Source organism: Ambystoma mexicanum, chromosome 2q (assembly GCF_040938575.1).
Source record: "Ambystoma mexicanum isolate Mex_15411 chromosome 2q, UKY_AmexF1_1, whole genome shotgun sequence".
NCBI classification, from domain to species: Eukaryota; Metazoa; Chordata; class Amphibia; order Caudata; family Ambystomatidae; genus Ambystoma; species Ambystoma mexicanum.
Window position 1 is genome coordinate 208,207,577 of NC_090924.1, and position 18,173 is coordinate 208,225,749.

General features: G+C 45.2%; 1 protein-coding gene across 1 annotated transcript in view; it reads right to left on the bottom strand.

The window, feature by feature from the left end:
• The window catches only part of CLEC19A (C-type lectin domain containing 19A), a 257,120-nt gene that overhangs the window by 19,267 nt on the left and 219,680 nt on the right, over window positions 1-18,173 (bottom strand). The gene's annotated exons all lie outside the window — the stretch shown is intronic.

Here is an 18,173-nt window from a genome sequence, read left to right on the forward strand (position 1 = left end):
TTATGATTACATTATATACTGAACACGATCTCTGTCAGTGAACCCTGTACAATTTTAAAAAGAGCCTTCTTACAAAGTTAGTTCACTAAAATAATAAAACATTTTCAATAGTATCTTTTGATGAGTGTACACACATATTTGTATCTGAAAATGTCCTTCCTTCTTGGAAAGGGCTGTGCTCAGACTAAAACCAATGATCTATGTCTTCTGAAAACACAAAGGCAATCTTTAATTTAGATACACACAGAGGAAGATAGAGAGAGAGACAGCGACAGAGAGAGAGGGAGAGAGAAAGAGAGTGCGAGGGAGAGAGGGAGGCACAGAGAGGGATAGAGAAAGTTAGCGGATAGGAGAGGCAGAGAGAGAGAGAGAGAGGGGGAGAGGGAGACACACAGAGGGAGAGACAGACATAGAGTGAGGGGTAGACAGAGACACAGAGAGGGAGTTGGGTAGGGAGAAAATCAAACCATACTGGTGCAAATAACGCATGTGTGCCAGACTGCACTGACACAGAGGCAGAGAAAACTGTGTGTGTGTGTGGGAGAGAGAGAGAGCATTGACAGAGAAGAGAGAACCAGACTTTTCCGAGATAGAGACAGACAGACAGTGAGAGACTGTAAGAGTGAACCAGAACACACTGACAGAGAGAAATAAGATAATTGAGAGCACACCTGACAACGCGACTCTCGCCCACAAAGAGACAGGAACATACAGTTAAAGAGAGAGAGAGAGAGAGAGCGAGACAGAGACAGAGAGAGAGAGAGAGAGAGAGAGACAGAAAGAAAGAGTGCAAGTGAGTGAGCGCACTCATTCAGCGTATTATACGTTGGGTAGAACTACTAATTATTTTCTAATTTGAGCTAGTAACCTGCAAACTCAGAAACGTTTAGAACTATGCCTACCATGACTGTTAGTAAGGACTTTGACTTTGAAAGAATACAGCAGAATGCCACCTGTGCATTTCACATACATAATTTCTGATTTGTAACAGTCATTCCCATGATGATAGGGTTATTCCTGATCTTCCAAAATAGGTTATTTACCCCACGCAGTACTTTTATGCACCCAACTCTGAAAATCTCCAAGTAGATCCCAACTCATAATTAAGTGGTATTAGAAAAAATATGCATAATGAGGTACTTTACCCCCCCCCCATCACATTACTTACTGAATGATGGCATTCTTGCCTCCCGTGACAGTTTACCACAGACATTTCTGTAATGTTCCCCTTATTTCTAAGGGGGATCTAAGCCCTTCCCTCCTCTACCCCATCCTCTGTTTCCAGAAACATCACCGGGGCCAGGCCTCCTCAGGCACAGGGCCGCGCTGTTGCAGGTTCTGACGCAAAGGGTGAGGCTGGCAGCAGAGACATCTCTAGTGTCCGTGCTGTTGCAGGCTGATCCGGCATGTGTCTTTCCCTCCCACAGTGCCTCCAGGCGGGAAAACATCAAGCAATCTCTGCAAGGGACCATCTCCGGAGCTGAGCCAATGTGTAAGTGCCGCAATCCCTTTCTTCTATAATCACTATGATTGCCTTGTTCTTAGCACTAAGAGCATTTTGCGTATGCTTCACACATGCCACACTGTTGCGGGCTTGCGGAAACAAATAAAGAGCATGTTTAATAATATAACTGCAGCTCTGTATTATGAAATGGGCTAGGATTACAAACGCGTACTCTCCCTCACAGGAAAGTGCCCCCCCTTCCCCTTTTCGTAATAGAGGCTCCTAAACCCCTCCCACGAGAGCTGTTGGCCCCCCGATGTGCTGAGGAACCTTGCAAAGGGAGAGGGCCAGCGTTGCTGGTGTACTTGCACTAAACAATCATGGACCACCAAACATCTACAGCACTATCCTCAAAATATAATTTCTGACCCTTGCATTTGGATGGTAATACAGTTGCGCTGTTCGCAGAAAGATTCATCTCACTGTCAATCAATGTACAATGTGCGTGTTTTAAATACATTACCCAATCATTAGAAATACCAACAGTGCAGATAGTCTAAGCAAGGGGACCCATTGTGTCAGTTTGTAGTGCACGCGGGTCCCAATCTCGAGGTGTTGATTTTGAGCCCCCGGTCAGGCAGAATGTAAATAACTGGTCAAAAATAGTTCCACTATTTAGTGACATTGAAATACTGAACAAAGCAAAAACAAAGATGTGATGGCTGGAAGGTTTAGAATGAATCTTAACCACTGGCGTTGCTCTGGGCAACCCTCCAGACCACAGTTCTTCGCCTGCCAAGCCATTACAGGAGGGGAAAGGCCATATGCAAATCAGGCTAGGCCCCACCGCAAAAGGGGCAGTCCAGCCCGAAGTGCTATGTCACATCCCTTCTGCACGAGACCACAAGCATCCTCAAACATGATTCGCCCTTGTTGGGGCTCATCAGTGAGGAGTAGCTTGGGTCTCTAGGCCCAGCAGGCACGAGACCCACGTCTGGGCATACACGTCCCACTCGGGGTGACAAAGCAAAAACAAAGAGGTGATGGTTGGAAGGTTTAGAATTAATCTTAACCACTGGTGTTGCTCTGGGCAGACCACTGTTCTTTGCCTGCAAAGCCATTACAGAAGGGGAAAGACCATATGCAAATCAGGCTTGGCCCCAAAAGGGGCAGTCCAGCCCAAACTGCTAGGTCACATCCCTTCTGCACGAGACCACAAGCATCCCCAAATATGTTTCGCCCTTGTTGGGGCTCATCAGTGAGGAGTAGCCTCCAGCCATCACCTCTTTTGTTTTGCTATTGTCACCCAGAGTGGGACGGGTATGCCCAGACGTGGGTCCCGTGCCTGCTAGGCCTAGAGACCCAAGATACTCCTCACTGATGATGCCCAACAAGGCTGAAACATGTCTGGGGATGCTTGTGGTCTCGTGCAGAAGGGATGTGACCTAGCAGTTCGGGCTGGACTACCCTTTTTGGGGTGGGGCCATGCCTGATTTGCATATGGTTTTTCCCCTTCTGTAATGACTTGGCAGGCGAAGAACGATGGTCTGGAGGGTTGCCCAGAGCAATGCCAGAGGTTATGATTCATTCTAAACCTTCCAGGCATCACCTCTTTTGTTTTGCTATTGTCACCCCAAATGGGACGGTTATGCCCAGACGTGGGTCCCGTGCCTGCTGGGCCTAGTGACCCAAGCTACTCCTCACTGATGATGCCCAACAAGGCTAAAACATGTCTGGGGATGCTTGTGGTCTTGTGCAGAAGGGATGTGACCTAGCGGTTCGGGCTGGACTACCCCTTTTGGGGTGGGGCCAAGCCTGATTTGCATATGGTTTTTCCCCTTCTGTAATGGCTTGGCAGGCGAAGAACGATGATCTGGAGGGTTGCCCAGAGCAATGCCAGAGGTTAAGATTCATTCTAAACCTTCCAGCCATCACATCTTTTGTTTTGCTATTGAAATACTGAAATCAGCGTAGATACGAGCTTATCAACCCCATGCAATAACATTCCCCTGGACTCTATGGAAGTGGACAACACAGTGTTAGTGAGTATATTTAAAAGAAAGTCATGGAAATAGATAACGATGTCTATCCTTCATGTCGTTCATGCTAATTTCCTTCAGGGAATTTGATGGTACGCCCCCGAAAGACATGACGTCAATGGCCAGATGGAGAACCTCAGTCAGCCACATACAGCATCTGAAACCACGCGGATACTATTGAATAAGAAAACTGGGAAAAGATCTGATCAGCCATGTCGATCATTCACTCCGAGACCTATTTAAATTGCACAGAAACAAACATGCACGACTTCCAAGCCCTATGTGCAGCCCACAAAGTACAGATACTGAACCTATTCTGCGGAGAACAATTTCATGCGCGGGCAGCTTCCAGTGGCAGTTCATTCCTAGCACTCCAAATATTACATCTAGCTACTGAACGGAGAAGGGAAGCAACAAGGAAATGTGGCACAATGGAACTGCCATTGCTAGACCCAAATGTTGGTCCTCAACAGTCCTCTGGAGAAATCCTTCAGTGATCATGATCATACAGAAGGACGGATACTTACTGGCCCGGCACATCTCTCACCGCCAGAGGTTCCTTTCGACGAAAAGGAGGTGTGTCTTAAAGTCACAGACTGACTGTCGAAACTCCTCCTGCTACCCCGGCTACTCCATAATCATATCTTACAGAAATTGAGTTGCTTGTAATAATGGTCTCCACTACTTGGTAATGGGCTAGTAGAATATCTCAGAAGTTGTACAAATCTGATCTTGTACAGTGTTTTGAGAATATCCAGCAGTTATAGAAGAAGTGGAAACTCCAATGCCAAAGGCATCGCTGGTGAAAACAGACTTACTAGTGGGGAGTGCATACCTTCTCCAAAAGACAGAGCCTAAGGGATGTTTTTCTTGTTTGTGTTGTGGTTAGGGAAATCTTAAAGCAAAGAAGAACTCTCAAGCTACTCACCCACTGTGAATGGAGACACTTCAACATCTAAAAGGCTTAATCCTACTAAGTGACGGGCTCATGGCAATAGATTAGAAGACACTTAACTTCATGTGCCGATTCTTGAAGCCGGTGAGGAATATCTGTGATTCGAGGAGGCAAACAATCTACCAGTTTCAACTCCTTCATTTTTTGTTTGACCGCAACAGTGCAACACTGAGAGTTTTTGCCTCTATGCAGCCAGTTTCTTTATTTGTGGGTCTCCGACAGAAAGGATAGGGTCTACCCATGGACCTTTGGTTATTCCAGACACCATCACAAGAGATCAGCAGCACCATTGCACAAGTGTGTGTTCTGTGCCGCAGAAGCACAGGTTTTAAATACACATCAAGAAGTCCTCTTTAATCAAATTAGAGATCTTACGGTCCATTTATGATGATATGATATGATAGGTTAATTATAACGCGCTTAATGCCCAGAGGTTTTTAAGCGCGGACCCGGGGATCGTAACCTGTGGTGCTCTATGTCGTCTTGCTTCCAAGGCGAGCCCGTTGCCCCCGTACTATCCTCCCGAAATAAGTTCAGAACACATTTAGGAAAAGCTCTTCTTCTAGCAACAAGTGCATGTTCATAAGGTGTTGATTCTCCATGGCAAAGGCCTTCTTACACCTGAAAGGGCACATGGTGGCTTGAACAGCTGCAATTCCGTGGCCACAATGATCTCCATACTCCAGGGAGTTCAAGGCCCTGCCTCCGATTGAATATGGGAGAAGCAGCTGGTGGAGAGAGCCAATGAATGTCTTGAAGGGCATTCCGTTCACACCAATGACAACAATGTTACTCGCAACAGATTGCAATCAAAGGGCTATGATGCATTCTTGATACACCTGTCAACGCAAACACTCTGGATCGAGGGCCCTCCAAATGGAGATAAAATGGCCTTTAGAACACTTGAAAATGACACAGTGTCTTTTATACTTGGTCTGCACAGACAACCTGGTTACAGAAACTAAGGACAATGGACATGAGTGGTTCCCAAGATCTTCTCCTCAAGTGCTGGGGCATCTCAATGAATCAAGTGAGCATTACAGGAATACCAAACGCTTGGAATCTGCAACCACAGGTGTCCCAGAACCAAGCCGCATACCACCTAAGCAGGGATTTCAATTCATTTGTGGACTTCTGGCTTCACCCACATACATTTCACACACTGTAAGTGCAATAAAGTTTGACTTTAATAAAAGAAATGTGCTACAGTGAACAACTCTCTCCTGCTTGGGTATGCTTATCTTTTATCAGGGTCCTGGATCTCGATGCTGGTTGCACTCTCTGGCCCTTGGCCGAAAGGCCTTCCTTCTCCACCCGCCCTACTGATTCTAAATTGAGGCATCTAGAATTTCAAACGAGAGAAAGGCAGAGTAGTTCTGGCAAACCATTTCTGGACAGCTGGTCGAGGCTTCCATCTTCTCTCTCTTTCATACAAAAACTCTGTTTCCACTAAAATAATCGTCCCATCTACCAGCACACATTGGACAGCATCAACCTTTTGACTTTGGGACTCATCAAGGCATTGCAAGGTGTAAGGATTCGGTAGGCTTCTCTGAAAAGCAGATACATGCTCCAATGGACATTCATCTTACCATTGTGTGTGAGAAAAAGAACACTTTCTTGCTCAAAGAACAGATGGCAGTTTCATGACTTCACGTCCAATGGAGTCAGGTTAGGCCTTGCTGCCCCGCATTCCGAATCCAAAGAGCAATCACAGTGGTTATCAATCCAGCTTACAAGATGGCAGTTCTCATGCTATCATTATTTTGGCATGTGTCAGCCTCAGAAACCACTACGAATGGCTGTTATAATTTCACGGGATCTCATAGTAGAGCTCAAACGAATACAATGAATGACACTTCGTCCAATGGAAGATGGAATCCATGGAATTGACTAATCCTAGAAGACGTCACCTCAGCCAGATTCATCGATGCTCTGTGAATCTCTATGGGAACAGTGCCTTACCTATGTTTTACACCTGAGATGCTGTTCTTCAGGACTGGATGTGACTGTATTCCCCCAAAATATTTCAGATTTCTATTTGGTGTGGGAGTTGATAATGGCAGGATTGCATGATGCTCCATTTGCTCCCATTTTTACACTTGAAACTGCGCCATTTTGGGAACCCGAGGCACTGTTCATCACTTTTTAGGAAAGGCAGGGACGGTCCTGCTCCTCATACTTTGTATCATTCTAAATAATCAATTATCAGCATGTGTTGCAAATAACACTAGCGACTATCTTCCAGGTATTAGCCATGAATGTTTGATTTGGGGAATGGCAGCTTCATGGACATAAACATAAGGGCTTAGCCATCCAGAAATTCTGCAATACCACTAGCCAGGCCTCCTGCAGCACCTTAATGGACCATTAGACGACTGGTGATGGGTGATTATCAGACTAGTTAATTTTCAGACAGGATTCTTTTTTTTTTACAACTCTTTTTTGATTACATTTCGTAACAATACAAACAACCAGTGATCAGCATTACATCCATCCAAGACTTACACATAATCACGTCGTTATCAGAGAAGGTGCCATTTGTTTCAGTGGCCAAGACCCGATACCTTTGTGTTCGAACTCCCCTCAACCGAGTAGATGATTACGTGCCACCATGCAATCACCACCGAGTGGTAGGCCTCATCCTATCAACAACCATCGATCATACAACAGCCAGCATTAAAGAATGGATCATCACCTTGCCCTGTCAGTGCATCTATGCCAGATGACAACCAGCACTGAGACCAAAACCGCCCCACCCATTAAACCCCTGAGATCCTGATCACTCGACATCCTTCCATTTGGGCCAGACCCTACTGTATTTTTGTGGACATCCCCGCATAGGAGAGACCATTTGTTCCAATGCCATACAGGTGTCCACTGCAGTTTTCCAATTTGAAGTACATGGTTTATCCGGGCTACCCCAGCCCTGTCCAATAACAATTCTTGCTGCTCAAATTACTACTGCCAAGAATAACCTGTCATATCTACCCAGGTGCACCTCCCCCATAATCACAGTAAAAGCAGCCTGGGATCAGTTGTTATTTGTTCATTTAAAATGATAGAGAGATGTGTGGCCGCTTTGGATCAATACTTCTGGACTGCTGGGCAATGCCATATTGTGTGCATGAATGTGCCGGTAGCCCCTTTACACGCAGGCAATGTGGGTCCGCTGCTCGGCCCCACTTACGGAGCTTGTCCCGAGAGTAGTGCACCCTGAGTATGTATTTCAGGTGTGTTACCGCAGCTTGGCTGGGATAATATACTCCTTGGCTTGCGTTAGTGCTTCTATCCAATCATCTACCTCGTAAGGGCCAGAATCTCTGACCCTCATATACTTCACCTTCAAGTCGACTGGGGATGTAAATGGTTATCACCTGGTATAGTGTGGATATAGCTTTGGTTGGGTTATTTTCCTTCATTACATTTGCTTCGAGGGGTGATTGGGTCAGTCGTGCCCCAAGATCCGATATTTGCGCCTGCAGCGCGTGTGTCAGCTGAGCATAGTGGTAAAACTCCACCTGGGGTAAAGCATGTACCTGCGTCAGCCTCTCAAAGGCGATTACCCACCCATTCTTTCAGTAGTGTGATATCTTTGTCGACCCAACCACTTCCAATTCCAGACTTCCTAACTTCCGTAAGGGTCTTATTGTCTCATAGATGGGTTTCTAGAGTGATTATCCGGTCCCAGGTCATCTTCCTCAGTACTGTGACCTTTTTACGAATCACCGGCTGTGAGACTTTAGGTAACGTTGTAACTTTTCCAGCTCCATATAAATATTGCCGAGGTGTAACCGGTTTCTTCTAGGCCAGTTTGCACCCAATGTATGGTAGCATCACGTCCATGTGTAGCCGATCATTGGCGACTGCCAGTTGTGATGCCCAGTAGCGCTTTAAATGTTTTGTAAACCGATACCTCCCTCCAATACGACCGATAGAGCATCTGTAATGCTACACACAGCTGAGAGTTTTGCCACAACAGTGTACGTATCGTGGCCTCTATCTTGTCGAATTCCCCCTCTGCAATGTCGTCTGGTGTATTCTACACACCATACACGAATCTGTGAGCATAAGCATTTTGAAGAGAGCTGCATGCCCCAGAAGTGAGAGGTGGAGAGGCTCAATGCAACCCGTCATCCTGGAAGCAGTTATGAACCGTTTCGCGATTTTCCTTGAGGAAAATCCTCTCAAGTGCTGCATCTTTGTATCCCGAGATACTTTAATGAGTTTTGCTTAATTTGGTAGCTTTACCCCACCTGGCATCTTCAGCACCCCACCTTGTATCAGAAAAATGACTGTCTTTTCCCAGGTCACCTGAAGGGCTTGCAAGCCCCAAAGGCCTCCAGAATGTCTATTATCTGTGGTATAGAATTAGCAGGGTCCCCTACAAATACAATGAGGTTGTCGGCATAGAACACCCCCCGATCTTCGTGGTAAATGGGCCACGCCGTGACTGCCCAACCTGGGTCCAGTCGAAGCCATAACACCAGTGGTTCTATTGCCAACATGAAGAGTAAGGGGGGCAGAAGGTACCCCTGCCTTCTACCTCTCTCCAGCATGAAAGCCTGGGATGAATGGCCGTTGACTCTCACTGATGCCGTTATCCCATTGTAGGGTTTTTATCCTTCTTAGGGAAAACCCCAATCGATGCCGTTCGAAGGCCATGCCTTACTGAACATGTGCCGTAATGGCTCGACAACTTTCTCCCCCAGTACCTTCCACGCTTCTACCGGAGAGCCGTTCAGGCCCAGCACTTCGCCGGATTGCAGATCTGAGATGGCCTATTGAAACGTCCCTTTCCAGTTCAGCTTTCTGTTGGTCAGTTAACATCCTTAGGCCACAGGAATGTACCAGTTCACTTACCGGTATGTGCGCAAGGTTTGGTACAGTCGCTCATTGTACGCTGTCAAAGCTTCATCGGCCTCTTCGGGTTACGAGATCGCTTCCCTTGGTCATTAACTATTCCATGAATATGTCGGGATCCCTCATCCCTACGCTCAAGCCAGGCAATCGTCCTACCCGCTTTGTCCCCTGCTTCATAGATGCGCACCTTGGTTTCCAAATGTGCCCATTTGGTGTTGTGAGTATGGCAACTGTGGTAAGCCTCTTGCGCTCTTTTCAGGGCCTGCTCTGCAATCACAGAGGGATCTCTTAGGAATTCCATTTCTCTTTCCTCAGTTTCCCTTTCAAGATTGTCTAGGTTTACATTGAGAGGTGTCTAGCTGAGTGGAAGGAATAGTCGATGCAGTCTGGATGGAGGTCCCATAATATACGCACCAGGCCCGTGGCCCAAGCAACTGCAGCCAGCTTTGTTTGCCCCCTATTCGGCCCAGTGTGCTTAATAAAACGGTCTAGTGTGGTGTCCATAACATTGTTGAAGTGTCCCCTATGAGCCATGTATCAGCCGTGTGTGATATCAGTGCTTCCTGTATCTTGTGGAGTCGGGAGGATAGCTCAGGGGCAATGTGGTCACCTTGGAAGCAAGACGACAGGGAGAACCACAGATTCGATCCCCGGGTCCGCGCTTAGAAACCTCTGGGTATTAAGTGCGTTATAAATAACCAATCAAATCATAAATAACCAATCATATGCATCTGTAGTGGAGGAGGAGCGTATATGTTTTGAGGCCCCAACGTACTCCTTGAAGTACCAGGAGAAGGGAGCCACTATCATCCCTCACCATTTTGGAGATGGACCACGCCAAGGATTTCCAAGACAGGATTCTTGAGGCTAGCTCCCTGTGAACTATATGATTCAATGTAATCTCACTAGTACAGAGTTCTTATAGGTACTTATGTATTAATTATTTATATATAACGAGGGGAATAATGCTCTATTGATCACAAAAGAACATAAAATAGATACAAAATCAAAATTGACGGGAAGCAGTGATGCAATGGGGTGAGGTTGAGTGGCATTTTGACCAGGCTGTGGAAGAGAGAAAATGTAACAGTCACTGGGGACAATACATGGGTGGACATACATAGATTAAGGACAACCAACATTAGACATTTTTAAGTGTAGGTAGGCGGTCAGCTCAGCTGTGTTAGGGATGTGACCATGGTGGATGAAGTGCTAGATTGGAGGCAGAGAAAGTAAGGGACAGAGGCAGGTTAGAGGAGAAGAAAACATGTTAGCTAGAAGGAAGATGAGAGGAGTTTAGGAGGGTAACTTGGAGACGAGGAGATAGGTTTTTAACTTGGTTCTGAACACATCGGTGTCGACTGTTTCTCAGATGTCCGGGGGAAGAGAATACCATGCAAATGGAGCAAGAAGAGAGAAAGAGCAGAAGCGATAGGAAGCACATGGCGTATACCATTCTTTCATCAATCAATAGGGGGGGGTAAAGAGCATGTAAAGGGTTGGGGGCGGTAATAGTAAAAAAAAACAATAGGGAAGAAGGAATTTGGGGGGAAACCCCAAAAAGAAAAGAAATACATTTTTCACGGGGGGTTCGGCAAAAAATCTTCATAAAAAACCCATAGAAAAAATAGCCATCAATGAAAGAACATAGAACCGCACAAGGAGGGTGAGGTGCCACAAGTGTAGTCAAGAAGGCAGAGCAGAGATAATGAGAAGGCTTATAGAGATGGATTGAGAAGGACAGATACAGTGGTGCTTTATCGTGGTTAGGAGAAGACATTTAAATCTGGCCCTGCTTTGCATCATCAGCTAGCCAACCTGGTGACGGTAGAAGGAAGTAGGTGTGAAGTGTGGGAGTTCAAAGAGAGTCCTGTTAGCACATTTAAGGATCTTGTCAAGAGGATAAAAAGCAAAGTTGGGATGACCAAAGAGGATGCTGGCACACTAGTCAAGTTCAGAGAAGGCAAAAGTGGTTAAGAGATGCTTGGCAGTGTTGAAAGGAAGGAGACGCCTGATTTTCCTAATATTTAGGAGGTTGAAGGTTGACGCGAGCCGTTGTTGCAGTTTTGGAGATGGAAGTAGAGAAGATGTGAGAAGGGTCATAGATGATGCTGAGTTTTCTAGCTAATTAGAGAGAGTATTTGGCAGGTAAGAAGAGAACCTCTGTTTTGGTACAGTTTAACATCAGAGAGTGCAAAGCCATCCAATATTTAATGGCAGAGTGACAGTTTGAAAAGTTGATTGAGCAATCAGAGGAGAGGGCAGAAAAGAAGATTTGGGTGTCATTTGGGTGTCATCCATGAAAAGTTGGTACAAGAACCCAAAGGAGGAGATTATGCTTGCTTTTTAGAACCCAAAGGAGGAGATTATGCTTGTTTTTAAAAACTTTGCCGATAAAGTTATTCCTTTCTAGATCGTCAGGAAGATTTTTACACAGCCCTCTGGTGAGGGATGTTTAACCAGCAAATCTAATGGTGAAACAGTGATTCTAACCGAAAGGGAAGTCAACTAGCTCTAAAGTGATAGCTATGTCAGAGCAGTCAGGCTTAACTCATGGGAGGAAGGAGGGCTGGTAGAAAAGTTCAGTTAGACTCTATTAAAGACACACATATAATCACTATCAGTTCAAAGTAAGTACTTTAGGGAGATGTAGATTCAGCGGTGAGCTAGTGCAGTATACAACAACTAATATTAATAGCAACACATAATGGAAGCAGTCTATACATTAAAAACAGCAGTGGCCAGTTAATCAAACCCCACTACTAAAATGTAAGACAATTATTTGGAGGTAGGCGCTGCACATATAGTCTAAGGAGGAGGGATAAAGGGGATCTTTGACAGACTAAAACATTACATTCACTTAGTAATTGTCAGGACTCAAGAAGCTACGCAAACAATAAGCACAGTATTCCCAATCACATAGTAACTTGATTGCTACAAATGCACACTATATTTTTAATACAAACAGACATAGAGGGATACACGGCAATAGAAGTTCAGCAAACAGACCCAGTAGGCACTGAAAGGCAAGAATTGGGTCGATGTACATTACTAGTCACAAGGACTCAATGCACTCCTACAAAAGACAATGGGCCTCATTACGGGTCTGACGGTCACCCTGCCGGTGCTACCGGCGGGTTGCTGCCAGACCCGTAATAATTTACTGGTGCCTGACTTCCCAGTGCCACTGGGCTATTACAAGTCTGGCGGCCTGGAAGTCAGGTGCCGGTGCATTTGTTAATACCCATTCCCATAGAACCCTATTGGACTCTATGGGAGTGGGGACACAGGAGGACTGGCACCGTTAACAACAGTGCTGGTTCTGCCGTGACACATCTGCCTACCTTGGCTGCTGCACCCTTGTTTCTGGACCGGCAAACATGTAATGAGGCCCAAAGATTCAAAAGTAGCCACAAGTGCTAAAAAGTGCTAAGGCATTTTCACATGAATGGGGGTAATACAGGTAGATAAAATCACGAGTAACAGCTAAAAATCCAGTCTTTTGCCTAAAACTCGAGGGAGCTAGGGAGACCCAGAAAAAAAACAAAGGACAATTAAGTGCATGTGAGTCACTTCAGCAGAGTTTCAGGTAAGTTGTAAAGGTTCTCCATGGGAATAATAGGGAAAACCAGTAGTTGTGGTGAAAAACCAGCTCAGTCCCAGTTCTACCTCAACGGTGCACAGATGACAGTAGCTGAACTCTGGGGATGTCAGAGAAGACACACATGAAGAGATTCTGTTCCAGGTTCTAGACCCAGCACCCCTAGGGAGAAGAGTTGGAGAGCAGTATTTGATCCAATGTAAGCAAATGGGCCAAGCTGGTAGGAAGGGACTTGCAAGAACCCCAACCATGGACAAAGGGGAAGCCTAGGGGCAGTTATCTGGAATGACCCATCAGAACGGGAAATAGAGGTGGAGAAACAACCCACTGAGTAAAGTGTACACCTTTGAAGGGTACATAGAGGGTTCTGGTCCTCAAGAGACTTGAACCCGAGGCCAACAATTACCCGGAGGGTCCAAAGGAATGAGAGTGAACTATCAGACAGAAGTGGAAGCAATTGTGTACATGGCTCCAGGTGGTCAAAAGAACCAGGATAAGCTTCTCGAAGAACAGTGAGCCTCTTTCCAACAGCAGAAGACAGTCCCTTGGGGAGGACAACAGATTGCAGCTTCCAACACTATGCTACACAACTCAGGCAGTGAAAATGGGAAGCTGTGGTAACATGGCCCGAGAAAATACTCCCAACTTGGGGAGCCTGATTCAGCCAATGAGGAGGTCCCAGAGTTGGACGGGGATAGCCTGGAAGGAAATAAAGCAGCTGACAATTCAAACAGAGCTAAGCTCAGGACGCAGGATCTAGCCAGTATGGCCAGGTACGGTCCTTAAAATGCAGCAACAGTTTCTTCACAGAAATGTTCCTCCAGCAGATAAATAAACCATCTGCAATCCTAAAAAATCCAAACTGAAGTGAATGTAGGAACAGGGTCTTCCCTAGATAACCCACACACACCGGAGCTGGCTTGAGACAGAATTCCAATCATACAAAGAGACATTAAACAAAGGTTTTGGTGGTCAGCCAATCAGCATGGTCCCATAAAACCCACCAAACACCCAAGACACTCCCCACAGCACAAACCAGTCCGTATTATGCAGGGCTGGGCTGGACACAGGGTGTGTCTATATGTGCATCAATGTTAAGACTGCCTCATGGTTTCCCAGAGAAAAGGAATACCCAAGAAACACAATGGCAAATAGCAGGACGTAAGTGCATTAATATCTCAATTGTTACCAAAAAGATTCCTTAGGATACTAATGCGTTAGACTGCCTGGTGATGCCAAATCTGAATTACAGCTGCCATCAGCCTACTTCCTAAAATCAATGCAGGATGATATAATCGCTCTAGGACCAGAAAAAGCCCCTCTGTCCCAGGAGCCCCATGGGCTACCATAGGACCATATATTTAAAACCAATGAAGGGAGATATAGTTCCCCACGGCAACAATGGGCTTCCTAGAAAAGGGTTGCAGTGACAGGGGGACTTTAGTAGATGTTCCTGTATCCACAAAAAATCAAAGATCCTAGAAACTAAATGAGAAAAAGTCAAAACAGGTGTGGGTGGTGCTAAAAAGTGCCAGCAGAAATAGGGCCTCTTTTTAGGGCACCTGTGGAGGCCATTTTAGGGGTCTGGCATCCTTTCGCCAACACACATTTTTACGACAGGTGTTCTGCTGCAGGAGTTTTTATGAAAAATCTATTGAAGTCAATATTGAGGGAGCACAATGTGAGACCAATTCGAGATGCACTTCTCTTTTGGAAAATGACCAACAATAGGAACATAATCTTTGCAGTTGCCACATTTCTGTATAGGGATTGGCTTGGTAGGTCAAAGTGCACTGATACTTGACTCAGAGGCCACTTGTTTGTACACATTTTAAAGTTTTTTCTACACCTTAGTGCTAATAGCCTATGTATAGGGATTTAATTGCTAAGCAAAATTATTGATACTTGAATCTGAAGTCTTCAAGCATTAAGCACTTTAGAAATCTTATGTCGTTTAGATTTGATGTATTAACAAAACTAGGTACTTTATCAGCAAATGTATACACTTTAGTCATGCTTTTTAAAGTGATTATTATTTGTATGTAAAATTGTCTACTGAGGGTTCCTCAATTATGTTTATTAGGCATTTTATGATCCTGCTGTATATGTGTCTTGCAGGTTTTATGACATGTGTCGAAAATAAACTATGGTGATGATATGAATCCTATTGTATATCTGTCTTGGGCCACTTACCGTGTCCATGCATTAACGATATCTTACTTTACTATGTCCATAAACATCTGGAGAGGCCAGCTGACCAGGAGGACAGTCTCCATCGGTGAGGCAGGGAGCACTCCACCATACTCAGGACTGTTACTGGGAAGATGGTGAGGTAGAGTGCCCTGCCTCCAAAAGATTGGAGCTCCTTCCCCAGAGACATTGCCTCGTCTTGAGGATCTGGAATAGGCAGAGGAAGAATGCGGAGGATAACAATAGGTGGTGTGTTTCAACATCTGAGGGTTTTTCTGGCTGGCGTTTAGAGTGAGCTTCATATAGTCTGCTCAATATTTTTATTTTATTTTAACAGTACAGCCACCTTCAACACACACATAGTTTTGTGCCAAAAAGGGGATTTATTTGTAGGTAGGGTGATCTTTTGGAAGGTTTCTACATTCCATGCCCTTATCCACAAGCGTTTCCTGGCTGGAAACATCTGATATGGCTCAAAGGGGAGGACCTTTGAGGACATTGAAGGATAACTACAAGGACAGCAGACATTGAATCCCCATCATCGACGGAGAGGTCTACAATCAGAACCTTCTTCAAAGGCCACAATCCGCTTCTGAAAATGTTTGCTAGTACTATAGACAGTGTAAAACCCCTACCTCTTCACAAAGTTGGAGGCAGTGCGCACTTTCTTTAATGAGGCCTTCACACGTATAGCCATACTGTCAGAAAGATAAAAATGAACAAACTAACTTTCAAGGTATGAGGAAATTCATCTGTGAACCACCGCAGTGGTCACATTTGTGGGCAGTATCTGGGAATGGAAGCTCTTTTCGCACTGGCATGACTACATTCCAAATGCTCCGTATTAGGAAAGTTCCTAAGGCTACAGGGATTTGGAAACAGCTACATGCATCCTTCCGAGATGTAGGGTTGGCCAGGAGATCCAGGGGATAAGTGTTCTGGAAACTCAGACTGACATTTACGTGAACAGAACCCTCTTCCCCTAATATCTCTGGAGAGATGTTTCCTGGAAGACTACCAGTCCAATCCTGATGCTCATCACTGGGGCCGGCAGCTGGTAGCTGAGGAGTAGCCTGTGAGGGCTAAGGTACTAGTGGAGTGCCCCTTGGAAATATGACATGAAGCACTACATGAATTGTCTCCAGTCGTGTTTTCTTTTATTTTTTTCATAGAGATAGGGTATTCATCTCTGAAGGCGCCTGCACTGATGGGAGGCTCTGATTATAATCTTTAGATTACCCTTGTCACGCTGATGCATTTTTACCATAGGAATTAATGTCATACTCCCATGATATCATATAATTCAGGACATAACCATGTATTTCCATGGCAGCTTGACCCAGAAAATGAAATGGGCTCCAGATGGACACAGGCTCATGATGAGACACCTGATGCAGGTCTTAGAACCGAAACATGTTGTGTCATGCAGAGGTCAAGTTGCCATGAAAATAAATGGTAATGGCACACAGTAAATGCTTCAAAGGAACATAACAGGCATTCCTATGAAAAAATGCATGTAGATTTATTAAAATTGAAGATGAAAAGTTGAGCAGAGAGTGGTGTAGTGTGGAGAAGTTGCTCATGAAACAACACAAACGGGCAGCAGTCTTCATTGGTCTCTTACAACAAAAAACTCAGTGGAGTGCCTTTGGTGATGAGGGTGCTCTCTCTTATGCGTGTTCCTGCCCCTTCTCTTTCTGGGGACGGAGAATGAGAAGAAGAAATATCATTATTATTTGCATGTGTTTTACCCCCTTCACTGATGTCATCAAATCCGCAATGCTGAGCGTAGCAACTGCTTCAATCACACATACTCTGGAAAGGAAGAAGCAAAACCTCCTCATGTTTAACTCACACCCCTCATCACATGTCTGAGAAATCAACCTCATGCGTGTCATCAATCAACTCCGCTTAAATGGTATTAGCATATTTGTTTATTTTTATTTGGCCAAATGGTACATTTGACCGAATTTGACTTCTACCATTCGACTGAATAAAAACGAACAATTTGGCTAATACATACCGAACATTTGGAGCAGGGTTGAGGGGGTGGTCCCCGCTCCACATGTTCGGTATGTTTTAGCCTTAGGGGCTTTCAGGGGTGTCCCCGCATCCTCAATTTCGGACGCGGGAGACCGTGGGAAAAAAAGAAAATAGGACACTGCTGTGTTGGATACGACCCGCGTTAGAGGGACGGATCTGACTCTGCAGGGCTGAAGTGGACCAGGCGGCGACCAAACAGGTAAGTAGGGAAGGGGGATGGGGGTTGGGGTGTGTGGGTGGTGGTGTTTGATCATCTAAGAATTGATTGCATGCAGGAGGTTTTTTTCAAACAGTTTGCCGCAATCAATTCTCACACGATCAAACACTGCTTTAATAGCTAGACCGCTGTTACAGCGCGCACATCCATACAAAAAGTACAAGGCAACTAGTCACAACACTTTATAGAACCTCGATGGAGAGACAGAAAAAAAGGTTGTTTAAGTGTTAAAATGTATACCCCCTTTGAGGGGTGGAGCTACATTGTGTTCTGTTTGTTAGGTAAAGGTTTGATAGCTAAAGATTGGACAGAGGGAGAGGGGCAATACTGTAATGTGACAAAAATATGAAAAATATTTCAAACATCCCATCAATTAAACAGACTCTGTTTTCTTTTCTTTATGCAACTGATTATGACATGAACAGGGATGTCAGCGCTGTATTATTTCAAATAATGCCTTGCTTGTGCTAAAGACACAGAAAGGCACTGGAAATGGCTCATTAATGTAAAATGGCGCATCGACTAGACAGGAACAGCACGAATCCACCGCCCAGTGCAGGTTGCCATGATACAGCCTAGCACTGAAAGAGCGGGATATGCAGGATCCAATGAGAGAGCTTAAAGGACTGTAGAAGACACAAAGGCTGAGAGCTGCGAATGAGACAGAAAGGAATTACACTGAACGGCATTCATAAATGGTCAGATGGATTATTGACTTGACAAAAATATCAATGGCTTCAGTGACTGTGCTAATGAGGCATTTTATGGGTCTCGCCGCGGGATGTGTTTTACAGCACAAGGCATGGCCGCGCATTGACCTA